At 40.6% G+C, this 7738-nt stretch overlaps 1 long non-coding RNA gene across 1 annotated transcript in view; it reads left to right on the plus strand.

The window, feature by feature from the left end:
* Window positions 1–699, plus strand: part of LOC139765312 (uncharacterized) — an 82486-nt gene extending 81787 nt beyond the window's left edge. Inside the window, exon 3 of the long non-coding RNA XR_011716639.1 lies at window positions 211–699. This is a non-coding gene — a long non-coding RNA (uncharacterized lncRNA). The remainder of the gene's footprint in view (window positions 1–210) is intronic.
* The last annotated feature ends 7039 nt before the right edge of the window (window positions 700–7738 follow it).

A 7738-nucleotide genomic window follows, 5' to 3' on the forward strand; every position in this document is an offset into this window, starting at 1 on the left:
GAAATGTATGTGCATGTATATATGCGTGTGTGGGCGTTTATGTATATGCATGTGTATGTGTTGGGTTGGGCCATTCCCCGTCTGTTTCCTTGCACTACATCTCTAACATTTCCGATGTTTATTAAGGATAATAAATTGATAAATATGCTTTACCCAGAGTTAGTTGTACTTTTGATGGTATTCCCAAACTAACTGTCACAATTTTTTCAGAAGCAATTAAAAGTTGCCGCCAAGCACAAAACTATTAAAGAAATGTGGAACAAAAATAAGGGGATTAAAAAACAGCTGCAAGGTAATTCATCTGAAATATACAACACCTCTAAAAAGTGGATAGGAAATGCTTCAAGGTATGTGCCTTTATCATAATGTTTTAGATTTTTTTTTTAGGGTTCTGGTAAATTGTTGAAAAGTACAAAAAAAAAATTACAGCAAAAAAGTTTTGTTTTAGGTACCCACTACCAGAGCCCTAAAGCCTACACATTTCTTTGTAACATTTTTGCTTTGACTTTTGTAGGTACATTGTAAAGTTGGTTATGCAGAATTTATATGAATGTAGTTTGGATTACCCACACACTAAGTATGTTGAAAGATAAAGCTGGGATGACGAAGACAGAGGAAAAATTATTTTTTGATGGGATGAGTCTTATGGAATATGAATTTTATAATGAGAGAAGAGATTCTATCATTGGGAGGGAAGATTATGGAGAACATGGAAGGTCAGACAATTTGGCAAATAATGCATTAGTAATCATAGTCAAGGAACTAATTAAAAAGTGGAAACATGTATCGTTATTTTCTTTTATGATGGAGTTATGTATAATGATTTTTTAAAAGCACTGCTTGAAACTGCAGTAATGTAAAGTACAGGAAACTGGATATTGTGTCATATTTACTGTATGTAATCAGGATTCAGTTCATAGATCAGTTTTTAGTGTACGGCATGGGCCTGCATTACTTGTCCTATCAAAACAGACCTTTTATCAGTCATCATTTTAATACATTTAAATTTTGATAAAAAGTATGAAAAATAAAGTAAGTTTTATAAAATGAAGAAATCTAAAGAGGAGGGAGTAATGAGAAAAGTGAGTATCATGTCTTTTAAAGAAAGTTGATTGGAATATGTTGAAAAAGCTAATTCTAACCAGACTGAAAAAAAGCAAAGAATTTATTTACTGTGTTGCCTCTTTTGCATCAAAACATAGAGCAGGAACAGTTAATAAGAAAGACAAAAACTAAAATCAAATTTTGGCTTCTTCATCCACATCTTAAAGGGAAAAACCTAGAGGCTGGAAAGATATATTACATCTCTGGGGATAGGGGAGAAAGAATACTTCCCGCGCATTCCTCATGTGTCGTAAAAGGCAATTAAAGGGAAGAGGAGCAGGGAGCTAGAAACCCTCCCCTCCTTGTATTTTAAATTTCCAAAGGGGAAACAGAAGGAGTCACGCGAGGATTGTTCATCCTCCTCGAAGGCTCACATTGGGGTGTCTAAATGTGTGTGTGGATGTAACCAAGATGAGAAAAAAGGAGAGATAGGTAGTAGTTTGAGGAAATGAACCTGGATGTTTTGGCTCTAAGTGAAACAAAGCATAAAGGTAAATGGTAAGAGTGGTTTGGGAATGTCTTGGGAGTAAAGTCAGGGGTTAGTGAGAGGACAAGAGCAAGGGAAGGAGTAACACTACTCCAGAAACAGGAGTGGTGGGAGTATGTGATAGAGTGTAAGAAAGTAAACTCTAGATTGATATGGGTAAAACTGAAAGTGGATGGAGACAGATGGGTGATTATTGGTGCATATGCACCTGGGCACGAGAGTTAAGATCATGACAGGAAAGTGTTTTGGGAGCAGCCGAGTGAGCGTGTTGGCAGTTTTGATGCATGAGACCAGGTTATAGTGATGGGTGATTTGAATGCAAAGGTGAGTAATGTGGAAGTTGAGGGAATAATTGGTATACATGGTGTGTTCAGTGTTGTAAATGGAAATGGTGAAGAGCTTGTAGATTTGTGATGGAAAAGAACTGGTGATAGGGAATACCTGGTTAAAAAAGAGAGATATACATAAGTATATGTATGTAAGTAGGAGAGATGACCAGAGAGCATCATTGGATTATGTAGTAATTGATAGGTGCACGAAAGAGAGACTTTTGGATGTTAATGTGCTGAGAGGTGCAACTGGAGGGATGTCTGATCATTATCTTGTGGAGGTGAAGGTGAAGATATGTAGAGGTTTTCAGAAAAGAAGAGAGAATGTTGGGGTGAAGAGAGTGGTGAGAGTAAGTGAGTTTGGGAAGGAGACTTGTGTGAGGAAGTACCAGGAGAGACTGAGTACAGAATGGAAAAAGGTGAGAACAAAGGACGTAAGGGGAGTTGGGGAGGAATGGGATGTATTTAGGGAAGTAGTGATGGCTTGCGCAAAAGATGCTTGTGGCATAAGTGTGGGAGGTGGGCAGATTAGAAAGGGTAGTGAGTAGTGGGATGAAGAAGTAAGATTATTAGTGAAAGAGAAGAGAGAGGCATTTGGATGATTTTTGCAGGGAAATAATGCAAATGAGTGGGAGATGTATAAAAGAAAGAGGCAGGAGGTCAAGAGAAAGGTGTAAGAGGTGAAAAATAGGGCAAATGAGAGTTGGGATAAGAGAGTATCATTAAATTTTAGGGAGAATAAAAAGATGTTTTGGAAGGAGGTAAGTAAAGACAAGGGAACAAATAGGAACATCAGTGAAGGGGGCTAATGGGGAGGTGATACCAAGTAGTGGTGATGTGAGAAGGAGATGGAGTAAGTATTTTGAAGGTTTGTTGAATGTGTTTGATGATAGAGTGGCAGATATAGGGTGTTTTGGTCAAGGTGGTGTGCAAAGTGAGAGGGTTAGTGAAAATGATTTGGTGAATAGATGCAGAAGATGAAAGCTGGCAAGGCAGTAGGTTTGGATGGTATTGCAGTGGAATTTATCAAAAAGGGGTGACTGTATTTTTGACTGGTTGGTAAGGTTATTTAATGTATGTATGACTCATGGTGAGGTGCCTGAGGATTGGCAGAATGCCTGCATAGTGCCATTGTACAAAGGGAAAGGCGATAAAAGTGAGTGCTCAAATTACAGAGGTATAAGTTTGTTGAGTATTCCTATTAAATTATATGGAAGGGTTTTGATTGAGAGGGTGAAGGCATTTACAGAGCACCAGATTGGGAAAGAGCAGTGTGGTTCCAGAAGTAGTAGAGGTAGAGGATGTGTGGATCAGGTGTTTGCTTTGAAGAATTTATGTCAGAAATACTTGAAAACCAAATGGATTTGTATGAAGCATTTATGGATTGGAGAAGGCATATGATAGAGTTGATAGAGATGCTCTGTGGAAGGTATTAAGAATATATGGTGTGGGAGCCAAGTTGTTAGAAGCAGTGAAAAGTTTTTATCGAGGATGTAAGGCATGTGTACGAGTAGGAAGAAAGGAAAGTGATTAGTTCTCAGTGAATGTTGGTTTACAGCAGGGATGTGTGATGTGTCCAAGGTTCTTTAATTTGTTTATGGATGGGGTTGTTAGGGAGGTGAATGCAAGAGTTTTGGAAAGAGGGGTAAGTATGCAGTCTGTTGGGGATGAGAGAGCTTGGGAAGTGAGTCAGTTGTTGTTCGCTGATGATACAGCGCTGGTGGCTGATTCGGGCAAGGAACTGCAGAAGCTGGTGACTGAGTTTGGTAAGGTGTGTGAATGAAGAAAGCTGAGAGTAAATGTGAATAAGAGCAAGGTTATCAGGTACAGTAGGGTTGAGGGACAAGTCAGTTGGGAGGGAAGTTTGAATGGAGAGAAACTGGAGGAAGTGAAGTGTTTTAGATATCTGGTAGTGGATTTGGCAGCCGATGGAAGCATGGAAGCGGAAGTGAGTCACAGGGTGGGGGAGGGGGCGAAAGTTCTGGGAGCCTTGAAAAATGTGGGAAGTCGAGAATGTTATCTTGGAAAGCAAAAATGGGTGTTTGAAGGAATAGTGGTTCTGACAATGGTATATGGTTGCGAGGCATGGGCTATTGATAGAGTTGTGTGGGGTAGGGTGGATATGCTGAAAATGAGATGTTTCAGGACAATATGTGGTGTGAGGTGGTTTGATTAAGTAATGAAAGGGTAAGAGAGATTTGTGGTAATGAAGAGTGTGGTTGAGTGAGCAGAAGAGGATGTTATGAAATGGTTTGGTCACATGGAGAGAATGAGTGAGGAATGTGATTGACTAAGAGGATTCATGTGTCAGAGGTGGAAGGAACGGAGAGAATGAGTGAGGAATGTGATTGACTAAGAGGATTCATGTGTCAGAGGTGGAGGGAACAAGGAGAATTTGGAGACCAAATTGGAGGTGGAAAGATAGAGTGAAAAAGATTTTGAGTGATCGGGGTCTGAACATGCAGGAGGGTGAAAGGTGTGCAAGGAATAGAGTGAATTGGAACAATGTGGTATACCAGGTTCGATGTGCTGTCACCGGATTGAACCAGGGCATGTGAAGCATCTGGGGTAAACCATGGAAAGTTTAGTGAGGCCTGGATGAGGAAAGGGAGCTGTGGTTTCAGTGCATTATAAATAACAGCTAGAGACTGAGTGTGAGCAACTGTGGCCTTTGTTGTCTTTTCCTAGCGTTACCTTGCGCACATGCAGGGGGAGGAGGGTGCCATTTCATGTGTGGCGGGGTGGCGACGGGAATGAATAAGGGCAGACTATGAATTATGTACATGTGTATATATGCATGTGTTTGTGTGTATATATATGTATACATTGAGATGTATAGGTATGTATATTTGCATGTGTGGACATGTATGTATATACATGTGTGTGTGGGTGGGTTGGGCCATTCTTTCATCTGTTTCCTTGCGCTACTCTGCTAACGCAGGAGACAGCGACAAAATATAGAACAAATTTTTATCAAAATTTTAATGTATTGAATATGATCAGGGCCTGAACATGCAGGAGGGTGAAAGGCGTGCAAGGAATAGAGTGAATTCGAACAATGTGGTATACCGGGGTCGACGTGCTGTCAATGGATTGAACCAGGGCATGTGAAGCGTCTGGGGTACACCATGGAAAGTTCTGTGGGGCCTGGATGTGGAAAGGGAGCTGTGGTTTCGGTGCATTATTACATGACAGCTAGAGACTGAGTGTGAACGAATGGGGCCTTTGTTGTCTTCCTAGCACTACCTCGCACACATGAGGGGGGAGGGGGTTGTTATTTCATGTGTGGCGGTGTGGTGATGGGAAATGAATAAGGGCAGACTGTATGAATTATGTACATGTGTATATATGTATATGTCTGTGTGTGTATATATATGTATACGTTAAGATGTATAGGTATGTATATTTGCGTGCGTGGACGTGTATGTATATACATGTGTATGTGGGTGGGTTGGGCTATTCTTTCGTCTGTTTCCTTGCGCTATCTTGCTAACGTGGGAGACAGCGACAAAGCAAACTAAATAAATAAATAAATAAATTATAAATAAATATGATGCCTGATAAAAATGGTTAAAGTAAAGACTAATAAGAATAGATTTTTTATTTGGTGTTGGGGGGAGAGAGAGAGAAGTAAAAGAAAATTTGTCAGATTTGAGAAGAAAAGAAAATAATATAATAAATCAATAAATGTAAATATCTTTTTTTTACTCCCTGGGGATAGGGGAGAAAGAATACTTCCCACGCATTCCTCACGTGTCGTAAAAGGCGACTAAAGGGGATGGGAGCGGGGGGCTGGAAACCCTCCCCTCCTTGTATTTTAACTTTCTAAAAGGGGAAACAGAAGGAGTCATGCGGGGAGTGCTCATCCTCCTCGAATGCTCAGATTGGGGTGTCTAAATGTTTGTGGATGTAACCAAGATGAGAAAAAAGGAGAGATAGGTAGTATATTTGAGGAAAGGAACCTGGATGTTTTGGGTCTGAGTGAAACGAAGCTCAAGGGTAAAGGGGAAGAGTGGTTTGGGAATGTCTTGGGAGTAAAGTCAGGGGTTAGTGAGAGGACAAGAGCAAGGGAAGGAGTAGCACTACTCCTGAAACAGGAGTGATGGGAGTATGTGATAGAGTGTAAGAAAGTAAACTCTAAATTGATATGGGTAAAACTGAAAGTGGATGGAGAGAGATGGGTGATTATTACTGCATATGCACCTAGGCATGAGAAGAAAGATCATGAGAGGCAAGAGTTTTGGGAGCAGCTGAATGAGTGTGTTAGTAGTTTTGATGCATTAGACCGGGTTATAGTGATGGGTGATTTGAATGCAAAGGTGGGTAATGTGGCAGTTGAGGGAATAATTGGTGTAAAGGGGGTGTTCAGTGTTGTAAATGGAAATGGTTAAGAGCTAGTAGATCTATGTGCTGAAAAAGGACTGGTGATTGGGAATACCTGGTTTAAAAAGAGAGATATACATAAGTATACATGTGTAAGTAGGAGAGATGGCCAGAGAGCGTTATTGGATTACGTGTTAATTGATAGGCGCATGAAAGAGAGACTTTTAGATGTTAATGTTCTGAGAGGTGCAACTGGAGGGATATCTGATCATTATCTTGTGGAGGCGAAGGTGAAGATTTGTAGAGGTTTTACAGAGAAGAGAGAATGTTGGGGTGAAAAGAGTGGTGAGAGTAAGTGAACTTGGGAAGAAGACTTGTGTGAGGAAGTACCAGGAGAGACTGAGTACAGAATGGAAAAAGGTGAGAACAAAGGACATAAGGGGAGTGGGGAGGAATGGGATGTATTTAGGGAAAGAGTGATGGCTTGCACAAAAGATGCTTGTGGCATGAGAATCGTGGGTGGTGGGCAGATTAGAAAGGGTAGTGAGTGGTGGGATGAAGAAGTAAGAGTATTAGTGAAAGAGAAGAGAGAGGCATTTGGAAGAATTTTGCAAGGAAGTAATGCAAAAGAGTGGGAGATGTATAAAAGAAAGAGGCAGGAGGTCAAGAGAAAGGTGCAAGAAGTGAAAAAGAGGACAAATGAGAGTTGGGGTGAGAGAGTATCATTAAATTTAAGGAAAGTAAAAAGATGTTTTAGAAGGAGGTAAATAAAGTGCATAAGACAAGGGAGCAAATGGGAACTTCAGTGAAGGGGGCTAATGGGGAGGTGATAACAAGTAGTGGTGATGTGAGAAGGAGATGGAGTGAGTACTTTCAAGGTTTGCTGAATTTGTTTGATGATAGGGTTACAGATATAGGGTGTTTTGGTCTAGGTGGTGTGCTAAGTGAGAGGGTTAGGGAAAATGATTTGGTAAACAGAGAAGAGGTAGTGAAAGCTTTGCGGAAGATGAAAGCCGGCATGGCATTGGGTTTGGATGGTATTGCAGTGGAATATATTAAAAAAGGGGGTGACTGTATTGTTGACTGGTTAGTAAGGTTATTTAAAGTATGTATGACCCATGGTGAGGTGCCTAAGGATTGGCGGAATGCTTGCATAGTGCCATTGTACAAAGGCAAAGGGGATAAAAGTGAGTGCTCAAATTACAGAGGTATAAGTTTGTTGAGTATTCCTGGTAAATTATAAGGGAGGGTATTGATTGAGAGGGTGAAGGCATGTACAGAGCATCAGATTGGGGAAGAGCAGTGTGGTTTCAGAAGTGGTAGAGGATGTGTGGATCAGGTGTTTGATTTGAAGAATGTATGTGAGAACTCTTAGAAAAGCAAATGGATTTGTATGTAGCATTTATGGATCTGGAGAAGGCATATGATAGAGTTGATAGAGATGCTCTGTGGAAGGTATTAAGAATATATGGTGTGGGAGGCTAGTTGCTAGAAG

Source organism: Panulirus ornatus, chromosome 54, assembly GCF_036320965.1.
Source record: "Panulirus ornatus isolate Po-2019 chromosome 54, ASM3632096v1, whole genome shotgun sequence".
Classification (NCBI taxonomy): Eukaryota; Metazoa; Arthropoda; class Malacostraca; order Decapoda; family Palinuridae; genus Panulirus; species Panulirus ornatus.